Source organism: Coregonus clupeaformis, unplaced genomic scaffold (assembly GCF_020615455.1).
Source record: "Coregonus clupeaformis isolate EN_2021a unplaced genomic scaffold, ASM2061545v1 scaf2990, whole genome shotgun sequence".
Classification (NCBI taxonomy): domain Eukaryota; kingdom Metazoa; phylum Chordata; class Actinopteri; order Salmoniformes; family Salmonidae; genus Coregonus; species Coregonus clupeaformis.
In genome coordinates, this window is record NW_025536444.1 from 25,823 (window position 1) to 39,316 (window position 13,494).

General features: G+C 39.4%; 18 non-coding genes across 18 annotated transcripts; all 18 read right to left on the reverse strand.

Moving 5' to 3' along the window:
- Window positions 1-24: 24 nt before the first annotated feature.
- Window positions 25-96, reverse strand: trnac-gca. Its single transcript has one exon. It is a non-coding gene; the product is annotated as a tRNA-Cys (tRNA).
- Window positions 97-609: 513 nt separating this feature from the next.
- On the reverse strand, window positions 610-681 carry trnac-gca. Its single transcript has one exon. It is a non-coding gene; the product is annotated as a tRNA-Cys (tRNA).
- Window positions 682-1,194: 513 nt separating this feature from the next.
- trnac-gca lies at window positions 1,195-1,266 on the reverse strand. The gene has a single exon. It is a non-coding gene; the product is annotated as a tRNA-Cys (tRNA).
- Window positions 1,267-1,972: 706 nt separating this feature from the next.
- On the reverse strand, window positions 1,973-2,044 carry trnac-gca. The gene has a single exon. It is a non-coding gene; the product is annotated as a tRNA-Cys (tRNA).
- A 699-nt stretch (window positions 2,045-2,743) lies between these two features.
- Window positions 2,744-2,815, reverse strand: trnac-gca. Its single transcript has one exon. It is a non-coding gene; the product is annotated as a tRNA-Cys (tRNA).
- A 510-nt stretch (window positions 2,816-3,325) lies between these two features.
- On the reverse strand, window positions 3,326-3,397 carry trnac-gca. The gene has a single exon. It is a non-coding gene; the product is annotated as a tRNA-Cys (tRNA).
- A 510-nt stretch (window positions 3,398-3,907) lies between these two features.
- Window positions 3,908-3,979, reverse strand: trnac-gca. Its single transcript has one exon. It is a non-coding gene; the product is annotated as a tRNA-Cys (tRNA).
- Window positions 3,980-4,581: 602 nt separating this feature from the next.
- trnac-gca lies at window positions 4,582-4,653 on the reverse strand. Its single transcript has one exon. It is a non-coding gene; the product is annotated as a tRNA-Cys (tRNA).
- Window positions 4,654-5,166: 513 nt separating this feature from the next.
- trnac-gca lies at window positions 5,167-5,238 on the reverse strand. The gene has a single exon. It is a non-coding gene; the product is annotated as a tRNA-Cys (tRNA).
- Window positions 5,239-6,143: 905 nt separating this feature from the next.
- On the reverse strand, window positions 6,144-6,215 carry trnac-gca. Its single transcript has one exon. It is a non-coding gene; the product is annotated as a tRNA-Cys (tRNA).
- A 710-nt stretch (window positions 6,216-6,925) lies between these two features.
- trnac-gca lies at window positions 6,926-6,997 on the reverse strand. Its single transcript has one exon. It is a non-coding gene; the product is annotated as a tRNA-Cys (tRNA).
- Window positions 6,998-7,701: 704 nt separating this feature from the next.
- Window positions 7,702-7,773, reverse strand: trnac-gca. Its single transcript has one exon. It is a non-coding gene; the product is annotated as a tRNA-Cys (tRNA).
- Window positions 7,774-8,480: 707 nt separating this feature from the next.
- trnac-gca lies at window positions 8,481-8,552 on the reverse strand. The gene has a single exon. It is a non-coding gene; the product is annotated as a tRNA-Cys (tRNA).
- Window positions 8,553-9,259: 707 nt separating this feature from the next.
- On the reverse strand, window positions 9,260-9,331 carry trnac-gca. Its single transcript has one exon. It is a non-coding gene; the product is annotated as a tRNA-Cys (tRNA).
- Window positions 9,332-9,841: 510 nt separating this feature from the next.
- Window positions 9,842-9,913, reverse strand: trnac-gca. Its single transcript has one exon. It is a non-coding gene; the product is annotated as a tRNA-Cys (tRNA).
- Window positions 9,914-10,623: 710 nt separating this feature from the next.
- Window positions 10,624-10,695, reverse strand: trnac-gca. The gene has a single exon. It is a non-coding gene; the product is annotated as a tRNA-Cys (tRNA).
- A 710-nt stretch (window positions 10,696-11,405) lies between these two features.
- Window positions 11,406-11,477, reverse strand: trnac-gca. The gene has a single exon. It is a non-coding gene; the product is annotated as a tRNA-Cys (tRNA).
- Window positions 11,478-12,171: 694 nt separating this feature from the next.
- trnac-gca lies at window positions 12,172-12,243 on the reverse strand. Its single transcript has one exon. It is a non-coding gene; the product is annotated as a tRNA-Cys (tRNA).
- Window positions 12,244-13,494: the final 1,251 nt, after the last annotated feature.

Genomic DNA, 13,494 nt, shown 5'->3' on the forward strand with positions numbered 1-13,494 from the left:
ACACTTAAAAAGTACCTGATGTTAAGGGGGCACCAGGATTTGAACCTGGGACCTCTTGATCTGCAGTCAAATGCTCTACCACTGAGCTATACCCCCTCTGTCAGTTATATTCTAATAATGAGAAATACCCTCTCATAAGGGACATTTTAGATGAATAGTTACAGCACATAATACAGAAGATTCCCTCAAAACACACTTATAGAGTACTTGATTTCAAGATGGGCAGCAGGATTTGAACTAAGACCTCTTGATCTGCAGTCAAATGCCCTACCAATGAGCAATACCCCCTCAGTTGGGAACTATCTAAGGGAGAGAACAAAAATCGAATAAGGGACTTTTTAGGTTAAGATGTATGTCGCCTAATAATGAACACTCCCTCTCTCAAAACACACTTATAAAGTATTTGATTTGAAGGGGGCAGCAGGATTTGAACATGGGACCTCTTGATATGCAGTTAGATGCTTTACCGCTGAGTTGTACCCCATTTGTTAGGAAACAATCTAATTGGGTGAAAAAATGTACAACAACAGACAATTTTAATAACAAGGTACATCTCCTAATAATGAACACTCCCTCTCTCAGAACACACTTAAAAAGTACCTAATGTTAAGGGGGCACCAGGATTTGAACCTGGGACCTCTTGATCTGCAGTCAAATGCTCTACCACTGAGCTATACCCCCTCTGTTTGTTATATTCTAATAAGGAGAAATACCGTCTCATAAGGGACATTTTAGATGAATAGTTACAGCACATAAAACACAAAAACTCCCTCAAAACACACTTATAAAGTACGTGATTTCAAGTGGGCAGCAGGATGTGAACTAAGACCTCTTGATCTGCAGACAAAAGACCTTCCACTGAGCAATACCCCCTCAGTTGGGAACTATCTAAGGGAGAGAAAAAAAATCGAATAAGGGACTTTTTAGGTTAAGATGTATGTCGCCTAATAATGAACACTCCCTCTCTCAAAACACACTTATAAAGTATTTGATTTGAAGGGGGCAGCAGGATTTGAACATGGGACCTCTTGATATGCAGTTAGATGCTTTACCGCTGAGTTGTACCCCATTTGTTAGGAAACAATCTAATTGGGTGAAAAAATTTACAACAAGAGACAATTTTAATAACGAGGTACGTCTCCTAATCATGAGCACTCCCTCTCTCAGAACACACTTAAGAAGTACCTGATCTTAAGGGGGCACCAGGATTTGAACCTGGGACCTCTTGATCTGCAGTCAAATGCTCTACCACTGAGCTATACCCCCTCTGTCAGTTATATTCAAATAATGAGAAATACCCTCTCATAAGGGACATTTTAGATGAATAGTTACAGCACATAATACAGAAGATTCCCTCAAAACACACTTATAGAGTACTTGATTTCAAGAGGGCAGCAGGATTTGAACTGACCTCTTGATCTGCAGTCAAATGCCCTACCAATGAGCAATACCCCCTCAGTTGGGAACTATCTAAGGGAGAGAACAAAAATCGAATAAGGGACTTTTTAGGTTAAGATGTATGTCGCCTAATAATGAACACTCCCTCTCTCAAAACACACTTATAAAGTATTTGATTTGAAGGGGGCAGCAGGATTTGAACATGGGACCTCTTGATATGCAGTTAGATGCTTTACCGCTGAGTTGTACCCCATTTGTTAGGAAACAATCTAATTGGGTGAAAAAATGTACAACAAGAGACAATTTTAATAACGAGGTACGTCTCCTAATAATGAACACTCCCTCTCTCAGAACACACTTAAGAAGTACCTGATCTTAAGGGGGCACCAGGATTTGAACCTGGGACCTCTTGATATGCAGTTAGATGCTTTACCGCTGAGTTGTACCCCATTTGTTGGAAACAATCTAATTGGGTGAAAAAATGTACAACAAGAGAGAATTTTAATAACGAGGTACATCTCCTAATAATGAACACTCCCTCTCTCAGAACACACTTAAAAAGTACCTAATGTTAAGGGGGCACCAGGATTTGAACCTGGGACCTCTTGATCTGCAGTCAAATGCTCTACCACTGAGCTATACCCCCCTCTGTCTGTTATATTCTAATAATGAGAAATACCGTCTCATAAGGGACATTTTAGATGAATAGTTACAGCACATAATACAGAAGACTCCCTCAAAACACACTTATAGAGTACTTGATTTCAAGAGGGCAGCAGGATTTGAACTAAGACCTCTTGATCTGCAGTCAAATGCCCTACCAATGAGCAATACCCCCTCAGTTGGGAACTATCTAAGGGAGAGAAGAAAAATCGAATAAGGGACTTTTTAGGTTAAGATGTATGTCGCCTAATAATGAACACTCCCTCTCTCAAAACACACTTATAAAGTATTTGATTTGAAGGGGGCAGCAGGATTTGAACATGGGACCTCTTGATATGCAGTTAGATGCTTTACCGCTGAGTTGTACCCCATTTGTTAGGAAACAATCTAATTGGGTGAAAAAATGTACAACAAGAGACAATTTTAATAACGAGGTACGTCTCTAATATGAGCACTCCTTCTCAGAACACACTTAAGAAGTACCTGATCTTAAGGGGGCACCAGGATTTGAATCTGGGACCTCTTGTATGAGTTAGATGCTTTACGTGAGTTGTACCCCATTTTAGGAAACAATCTAATTGGGTGAAAAAATTACAACAACAGAGAATTTTAATAACAAGGTACATCTCCTAATAATGAACACTCCCTCTCTCAGAACACACTTAAAGAGTACCTAATGTTAAGGGGGCACCAGGATTAGAACATGGGACCTCTTGATCTGCAGTCAAATGCTCTACCACTGTGCTATACCCCCTCTTTTAGTTATATTCTAATAAGGAGAAATACCGTCTCATAAGGGACATTTTAGATGAATAGTTACAGCACATAATACAGAAAATTCCATCAAAACACACTTATAGAGTACTTGATTTCAAGAGGGCAGCAGGATTTGAACTAAGACCTCTTGATCTGCAGACAAATTACCTTCCACTGAGCAATACCCCCTCAGTTGGGAACTATCTAAGGGAGAGAAGAAAAATCTAATAAGACTTTTTAGGTTAAGATGTATGTCGCTTAATAATGAACACTCCCTCTCCCAAAACACACTTATAAAGTATTTGATTTGAAGGGGGCAGCAGGATTTGAACATGGGACCTCTTGATATGCAGTTAGATGCTTTACCGCTGAGTTGTACCCCATTTGTTAGGAAACAATCTAATTGGGTGAAAAAATGTACAACAACAGACAATTTTAATAACGAGGTACATCTCCTAATAATGAACACTCCCTCTCTCAGAACACACTTAAAAAGTACCTAATTTTAAGGGGGCACCAGGATTTGAACCTGGGACCTCTTGATCTGCAGTCAAATGCTCTACCACTGAGCTATACCCCCTCTGTCAGTTATATTCAAATAATGAGAAATACCCTCTCATAAGGGACATTTTAGATGAATAGTTACAGCACATAATACAGAAGATTCCCTCAAAACACACTTATAGAGTACTTGATTTCAAGAGGGCAGCAGGATTTGAACTGACCTCTTGATCTGCAGTCAAATGCCCTACCAATGAGCAATACCCCCTCAGTTGGGAACTATCTAAGGGAGAGAACAAAAATCGAATAAGGGACTTTTTAGGTTAAGATGTATGTCGCCTAATAATGAACACTCCCTCTCCCAAAACACACTTATAAAGTATTTGATTTGAAGGGGGCAGCAGGATTTGAACATGGGACCTCTTGATATGCAGTTAGATGCTTTACCGCTGAGTTGTACCCCATTTGTTAGGAAACAATCTAATTGGGTGAAAAAATGTACAACAACAGACAATTTTAATAACGAGGTACATCTCCTAATAATGAACACTCCCTCTCTCAGAACACACTTAAAAAGTACCTAATGTTAAGGGGGCACCAGGATTTGAACCTGGGACCTCTTGATCTGCAGTCAAATGCTCTACCACTGAGCTATACCCCCTCTGTCTGTTATATTCTAATAATGAGAAATACCGTCTCATAAGGGACATTTTAGATGAATAGTTACAGCACATAATACAGAAAACTCCCTCAAAACACACTTATAGAGTACTTGATTTCAAGTGGGCAGCAGGAATTGAACTAAGACCTCTTGATCTGCAGTCAAATGCCCTACCAATGAGCAATACCCCCTCAGTTGGGAACTATCTAAGGGAGAGAACAAAAATCTAATAAGAGACTTTTTAGGTTAAGATGTATGTCGCTTAATAATGAACACTCCCTCTCTCAAAACACACTTATAAAGTATTTGATTTGAAGGGGGCAGCAGGATTTGAACATGGGACCTCTTGATATGCAGTTAGATGCTTTACCGCTGAGTTGTACCCCATTTGTTAGGAAACAATCTAATGGGTGAAAATTAACAAGAGAAATTTACGAACCTTTAAAAAAGATAGCCTCTGAATGCAGAACACGCTGAGTTGTACCCCATTTTGAACAATCTAATTGGGGAAAAATACAAAACAGAAATTTTAATAACAAGGTACATCTCCTAATAATGAACACTCCCTCTCTCAGAACACACTTAAAAAGTACCTAATGTTAAGGGGGCACCAGGATTTGAACCTGGGACCTCTTGATCTGCAGTCAAATGCTCTACCACTGAGCTATACCCCCTCTGTCTAGTTATATTCTAATAATGAGAAATACCGTCTCATAAGGGACATTTTAGATGAATAGTTACAGCACATAATACAGAAAACTCCCTCAAAACACACTTATAGAGTACTTGATTTCAAGTGGGCAGCAGGATTTGAACTAAGACCTCTTGATCTGCAGATCAAATGACCTACCAATGAGCAATACCCCCTCAGTTGGGAACTATCTAAGGGAGAGAAAAAAAATCTAATAAGAGACTTTTTAGGTTAAGATGTATGTCGCCTAATAATGAACACTCCCTCTCTCAAAACACACTTATAAAGTATTTGATTTGAAGGGGGCAGCAGGATTTGAACATGGGACCTCTTGATATGCAGTTAGATGCTTTACCGCTGAGTTGTACCCCATTTGTTAGGAAACAATCTAATTGGGTGAAAAAATGTACAACAAGAGACAATTTTAATAACGAGGTACGTCTCCTAATCATGAGCACTCCCTCTCTCAGAACACACTTAAAAGTACCTGATCTTAAGGGGGCACCAGGATTTGAACCTGGGACCTCTTGATCTGCAGTCAAATGCTCTACCACTGAGCTATACCCCCTCTGTCAGTTATATTCAAATAATGAGAAATACCGTCTCATAAGGGACATTTTAGATGAATAGTTACAGCACATAATACAGAAGATTCCCTCAAAACACACTTATAGAGTACTTGATTTCAAGTGGGCAGCAGGATTTGAACTAAGACCTCTTGATCTGCAGTCAAATGCCCTTCCAATGAGCAATACCCCCTCAGTTGGGAACTATCTAAGGGAGAGAACAAAATCGAATAAGGGACTTTTTAGGTTAAGATGTATGTCGCCTAATAATGAACACTCCCTCTCTCAAAACACACTTATAAAGTATTTGATTTGAAGGGGGCAGCAGGATTTGAACATGGGACCTCTTGATATGCAGTTAGATGCTTTACCGCTGAGTTGTACCCCATTTGTTAGGAAACAATCTAATTGGGTGAAAAAATGTACAACAAGAGACATTTTTAATAACGAGGTACGTCTCCTAATCATGACCACTCCCTCTCTCAGAACACACTTAAGAAGTACCTGATCTTAAGGGGGCACCAGGATTTGAACCTGGGACCTCTTGATATGCAGTTAGATGCTTTACCGCTGAGTTGTACCCCATTTGTTAGGAAACAATCTAATTGGGTGAAAAAATGTACAACAAGAGACATTTTTAATAACGAGGTACATCTCCTAATAATGACCACTCCCTCTCTCAGAACACACTTAAGAAGTACCTGATCTTAAGGGGGCACCAGGATTTGAACATGGGACCTCTTGATATGCAGTTAGATGCTTTACCGCTGAGTTGTACACCATTTGTTAGGAAACAATCTAATTGGGTGAAAAAATGTACAACAAGAGACAATTTTAATAACGAGGTACATCTCCTAATAATGAACACTCCCTCTCTCAGAACACACTTAAAAAGTACCTGATGTTAAGGGGGCACCAGGATTTGAACATGGAACCTCTTGATCTGCAGTCAAATGCTCTACCACTGAGCTATAACCCCTATGTCTGTCATATTCTAATAATGAGAAATACCCTCTCATAAGGGACATTTTAGATGAATAGTTACAGCACATAATACAGAAAACTCCTTCAAAACACACTTATAGAGTACTTGATTTCAAGAGGGCAGCAGGATTTGAACTAAGACCTCTTGATCTGCAGACAAATGACCTACCAATGAGCAATACCCCCTCAGTTGGGAACTATCTAAGGGAGAGAACAAAAAATCGAATAAGGGACTTTTTAGGTTAAGATGTATGTCGCCTAATAATGAACACTCCCTCTCTCAAAACACACTTATAAAGTATTTGATTTGAAGGGGGCAGCAGGATTTGAACATGGGACCTCTTGATATGCAGTTAGATGCTTTACCGCTGAGTTGTACCCCATTTGTTAGGAAACAATCTAATTGGTGAAAAAATGTACAACAAGAGACAATTTTAATAACGAGGTACGTCTCCTAATAATGAACACTCCCTCTCTCAGAACACACTTAAGAAGTACCTGATCTTAAGGGGGCACCAGGATTTGAACCTGGGACCTCTTGATCTGCAGTTAGATGCTTTACCGCTGAGTTGTACCCCATTTGTTAGGAAACAATCTAATTGGGTGAAAAAAATGTACAACAACAGAGAATTTTAATAAATAGGTACAGCTCCTAATAATGAACACTCCCTCTCTCAGAACACACTTAAAAAGTAGCTGATGTTAAGGGGGCACCAGGATTTGAACCTGAGACCTCTTGATCTGCAGTCAAATGCTCTACCACTGCGCTATATCCCCTCTGTTTGTTATATTCTAATAAGGAGAAATACCGTCTCATAAGGGACATTTTAGATGAATAGTTACAGCACATAATACAGAAGATTCCCTCAAAACACACTTATAAAGTACTTGATTTCAAGTGGGCAGCAGGATTTGAACTGACCTCTTGATCTGCAGTCAAATGCCCTACCAATGAGCAATACCCCCTCAGTTGGGAACTATCTAAGGGAGAGAAAAAAATCGAATAAGAGACTTTTTAGGTTAAGATGTATGTCGCCTAATAATGAACACTCCCTCTCTCAAAACACACTTATAAAGTATTTGATTTGAAGGGGGCAGCAGGATTTGAACATGGGACCTCTTGATATGCAGTTAGATGCTTTACCGCTGAGTAGTACCCCATTTGTTGGGAAACTATCTAATTGGGTGAAAAAATGTACAACAAGAGACAATTTAATAAGAGGTACGTCTCCTAATAATGAACACTCCCTCTCTCAGAACACACTTAAAAAGTATTTGATCTTAAGGGGGCAGCAGGATTTGAACATGGGACCTCTTGATATGCAGTTAGATGCTTTACCGCTGAGTTGTACCCCATTTGTTAGGAAACAATATAATTGGGTGAAAAAATGTACAACAAGAGACAATTTTAATAACGAGGTACATCTCCTAATAATGAACACTCCCTCTCTCAGAACACACTTAAAAAGTACCTGATGTTAAGGGGGCACCAGGATTTGAACCTGGGACCTCTTGATCTGCAGTCAAATGCTCTACCACTGAGCTATACCCCCTCTGTCTGTTATATTCTAATAAGGAGAAATACCGTCTCATAAGGGACATTTTAGATGAATAGTTACAGCACATAATACAGAAGATTCCCTCAAAACACACTTATAGAGTACTTGATTTCAAGAGGGCAGCAGGATTTGAACTGACCTCTTGATCTGCAGTCAAATGCCCTACCAATGAGCAATACCCCCTCAGTTGGGAACTATCTAAGGGAGAGAACAAAAATCGAATAAGGGACTTTTTAGGTTAAGATGTATGTCGCCTAATAATGAACACTCCCTCTCTCAAAACACACTTATAAAGTATTTGATTTGAAGGGGGCAGCAGGATTTGAACATGGGACCTCTTGATATGCAGTTAGATGCTTTATCGCTGAGTTGTACCCCATTTGTTAGGAAACAATCTAATTGGGTGAAAAAATGTACAACAAGAGACAATTTTAATAACGAGGTACGTCTCCTAATCATGAGCACTCCCTCTCTCAGAACACACTTAAGAAGTACCTGATCTTAAGGGGGCACCAGGATTTGAACCTGGGACCTCTTGATATGCAGTTAGATGCTTTACCGCTGAGTTGTACCCCATTTGTTAGGAAACAATCTAATTGGGTGAAAAAATTTACAACAACAGAGAATTTTAATAACGAGGTACATCTCCTAATAATGAACACTCCCTCTCTCAGAACACACTTAAAAAGTACCTAATGTTAAGGGGGCACCAGGATTTGAACCTGGGACCTCTTGATCTGCAGTCAAATGCTCTACCACTGAGCTATACCCCCTCTGTCAGTTATATTCTAAGAAGGAGAAATACCGTCTCATAAGGGACATTTTAGATGAATAGTTACAGCACATAATACAGAAAACTCCCTCAAAACACACTTATAGAGTACTTGATTTCAAGAGGGCAGCAGGATTTGAACTGACCTCTTGATCTGCAGTCAAATGCCCTACCAATGAGCAATACCCCCTCAGTTGGGAACTATCTAAGGGAGAGAAGAAAAATCTAATAAGAGACTTTTTAGGTTAAGATGTATGTCGCCTAATAATGAACACTCCCTCTCTCAAAACACACTTATAAAGTATTTGATTTGAAGGGGGCAGCAGGATTTGAACATGAGACCTCTTGATATGCAGTTAGATGCTTTACCACTGAGTTGTACCCCATTTGTTAGGAAACAATCTAATTGGGTGAAAAAATTTACAACAAGAGACAATTTTAATAACGGGGTACGTCTCCTAATAATGAGCACTCCCTCTCTCAGAACACACTTAAAAAGTACCTGATCTTAAGGGGGCACCAGGATTTGAACATGAGACCTCTTGATATGCAGTTAGATGCTTTACCACTGAGTTGTACCCCATTTGTTAGGAAACAATCTAATTGGGTGAAAAAATTTACAACAAGAGACAATTTTAATAACGAGGTACATCTCCTAATAATGAACACTCCCTCTCTCAGAACACACTTAAAAAGCACCTGATCTTAAGGGGGCACCAGGATTTGAACCTGGGACCTCTTGATCTGCAGTCAAATGCTCTACCACTGAGCTATACCCCCTCTGTCTGTTATATTCTAATAAGGAGAAATACCCTCTCATAAGGGACATTTTAGATGAATAGTTACAGCACATAATACAGAAGATTACTTCAAAACACACTTATAGAGTACTTGATTTCAAGTGGGCAGCAGGATTTGAACTAAGACCTCTTGATCTGCAGACAAATGCCCTTCCAATGAGCAATACCCCCTCAGTTGGGAACTATCTAAGGGAGAGAAAAAAATCTAATAAGAGACTTTTTAGGTTAAGATGTATGTCGCCTAATAATGAACACTCCCTCTCTCAAAACACACTTATAAAGTATTTGATTTGAAGGGGGCAGCAGGATTTGAACATGGGACCTCTTGATATGCAGTTAGATGCTTTACCGCTGAGTTGTACCCCATTTGTTAGAAACAATCTAATTGGGTGAAAAAATGTACAACAAGAGACAATTTTAATAACGAGGTACATCTCCTAATAATGAACACTCCCTCTCTCAGAACACACTTAAAAAGTACCTGATCTTAAGGGGGCACCAGGATTTGAACCTGGGACCTCTTGATCTGCAGTCAAATGCTCTACCACTGAGCTATACCCCCTCTGTCAGTTATATTCTAATAATGAGAAATACCCTCTCATAAGGGACATTTTAGATGAATAGTTACAGCACATAATACAGAAGATTCCCTCAAAACACACTTATAGAGTACTTGATTTCAAGTGGGCAGCAGGATTTGAACTAAGACCTCTTGATCTGCAGACAAATGCCCTACCAATGAGCAATACCCCTCAGTTGGGAACTATCTAAGGGAGAGAACAAAAATCGAATAAGGGACTTTTTAGGTTAAGATGTATGTCGCCTAATAATGAACACTCCCTCTCTCAAAACACACTTATAAAGTATTTGATTTGAAGGGGGCAGCAGGATTTGAACATGGGACCTCTTGATATGCAGTTAGATGCTTTACCGCTGAGTTGTACCCCATTTGTTAGGAAACAATCTAATTGGGTGAAAAAAATGTAAACAAGAGACAATTTTAATAACGAGGTATGTCCCCTAATAATGAACACTCCCTCTCTCAGAACACACTTATAAGAAGTACTTGATCTTAAGGGGGCAGCAGGATTTGAACATGGGACCTCTTGATATGCAGTTAGATGCTTTACCGCTGAGTTGTACTCCATTTGTTAGGAAACAATCTAATTGGGTGAAAAAATGTACAACAAGAGACAATTTTAATAACGAGGTACATCTCCTAATAATGAACACTCCCTCTCTCAGAACACACTTAAAAAGTACCTGATGTTAAGGGGGCACCAGGATTTGAACCTGGGACCTCTTGATCTGCAGTCAAATGCTCTACCACTGAGCTATACCCCCTCTGTCTGTTATATTCTAATAAGGAGAAATACCGTCTCATAAGGGACATTTTAGATGAATAGTTACAGCACATAATACAGAAAACTCCCTCAAAACACACTTATAGAGTACTTGATTTCAAGTGGGCAGCAGGATTTGAACAAAGACCTCTTGATCTGCAGACAAATGTCCTACCAATGAGCAATACCCCCTCAGTTGGGAACTATCTAAGGGAGAGAAGAAAAATCTAATAAGAGACTTTTTAGGTTAAGATGTATGTCGCCTAATAAATAACACTCCCTCTCTCAAAACACACTTATAAAGTATTTGATTTGAAGGGGGCAGCAGGATTTGAACATGGGACCTCTTGATATGCAGTTAGCTGCTTTACCGCTGAGTTGTACCCCATTTGTTAGGAAACAATCTAATTGGGTGAAAAAAATGTACAACAAGAGACAATTTTAATAACGAGGTACGTCTCCTAATCATGAGCACTCCCTCTCTCAGAACACACTTAAGAAGTACCTGATCTTAAGGGGGCACCAGGATTTGAACCTGGGACCTCTTGATATGCAGTTAGATGCTTTACCGCTGAGTTGTACCCCATTTGTTAGGAAACAATCTAATTGGGTGAAAAAATGTACAACAACAGAGAATTTTAATAACAAGGTACATCTCCTAATAATGAACACTCCCTCTCTCAGAACACACTTAAAAAGTACCTGATGTTAAGGGGGCACCAGGATTTGAACCTGGGACCTCTTGATCTGCAGTCAAATGCTCTACCACTGAGCTATACCCCCTCTGTCAGTTATATTCTAATAAGGAGAAATACCGTCTCATAAGGGACATTTTAGATGAATAGTTACAGCACATAATACAGAAGATTCCCTCAAAACACACTTATAGAGTACTTGATTTCAAGAGGGCAGCAGGATTTGAACTGACCTCTTGATCTGCAGTCAAATGCCCTACCAATGAGCAATACCCCCTCAGTTGGGAACTATCTAAGGGAGAGAACAAAAATCGAAGAAGATACTTTTTAGGTTAAGATGTATGTCACCTAATAATGAACACTCCCTCTCTCAAAACACACTTATAAAGTATTTGATTTGAAGGGGGCAGCAGGATTTGAACATGGGACCTCTTGATATGCAGTTAGATGCTTTACCGCTGAGTTGTACCCCCATTTGTTAGGAAACAATCTAATTGGGTGAAAAAATGTACAACAAGAGACAATTTTAATAACGAGGTACATCTCCTAATAATGAGCACTCCCTCTCTCAGAACACACTAAAAAGTACCTGATCTTAAGGGGCACGGATTTGAACCTGGGACCTCTTGATATGCAGTTAGATGCTTTACCGCTGAGTTGTACCCATTTGTTGAAACAAATAATTGGGAAAAAAATAAACAACAGAATTTTAATAACAAGGTACATCTCCTAATAATGAACACTCCCTCTCTCAGAACACACTTAAAAAGTAGCTGATGTTAAGGGGGCACCAGGATTTGAACCTGGGACCTCTTGATCTGCAGTCAAATGCTCTACCACTGAGCTATACCCCCTCTGTAAGTTATATTCTAATAAGGAGAAATACCGTCTCATAAGGGACATTTTAGATGAATAGTTACAGCACATAATACAGAAAACTCCCTCAAAACACACTTATAGAGTACTTGATTTCAAGTGGGCAGCAGGATTTGAACTAAGACCTCTTGATCTGCAGTCAAATGCCCTACCAATGAGCAATACCCCCTCAGTTGGGAACTATCTAAGGGAGAGAACAAAAAATCGAATAAGAGACTTTTTAGGTTAAGATGTATGTCGCCTAATAATGAACACTCCCTCTCTCAAAACACACTTATAAAGTATTTGATTTGAAGGGGGCAGCAGGATTTGAACATGGGACCTCTTGATATGCAGTTAGATGCTTTACCGCTGAGTTGTACCCCATTTGTTGGAAACAATCTAATTGGGTGAAAAAATGTACAACAAGAGACAATTTTAATAAGGAGTCTCTAATCATGACACTCCCTCTCAGAAACACTAGAAGTACCTGATTAAGGGGGAGGATGAACTGGGACTTTGATATGCAGTAGATGCTTTACCGCTGAGTTGTACCCCATTTGTTAGGAAACAATCTAATTGGGTGAAAAAATGTACAACAACAGACAATTTTAAAAACGAGGTACATCTCCTAATAATGAACACTCCCTCTCTCAGAACACACTTAAAAAGTACCTAATGTTAAGGGGGCACAAGGATTTGAACCTGGGACCTCTCTACCACTGAGCTATACCCCCTCTGTTCGGTATATTCTAATATTGAGAAATACCGTCTCATAAGGGACATTTTAGATGAATAGTTACAGCACATAATACAGAAGATTCCCTCAAAACACACTTATAGATTACTTGATTTCAAGAGGGCAGCAGGATTTGAACTGACCTCTTGATCTGCAGTCAAATGCCCTTCCACTGAGCAATACCCCCTCAGCTGGAAACTATCTAAGGGAGAGAAAAAAAATCTAATAAGAGACTTTTTAGGTTAAGATGTATGTCGCCTCATAATGAACACTCCCTCTCTCAAAACACACTTATAAAGTATTTGATTTCAAGGGGGCAGCAGGATTTGAACATGGGACCTCTTGATATGCAGTTAGATGCCTTTACCGCTGAGTTGTACCCCATTAGTTGGGAACAATCTAATTGGGAGAAAAAATTTAAACAAGAGACTTTTAGGATAACGATGTACGTCGCCTAATAATGAGCACTCCCTCTCTCAAAACACACTTAAGAAGTACTTGATCTTAAGGG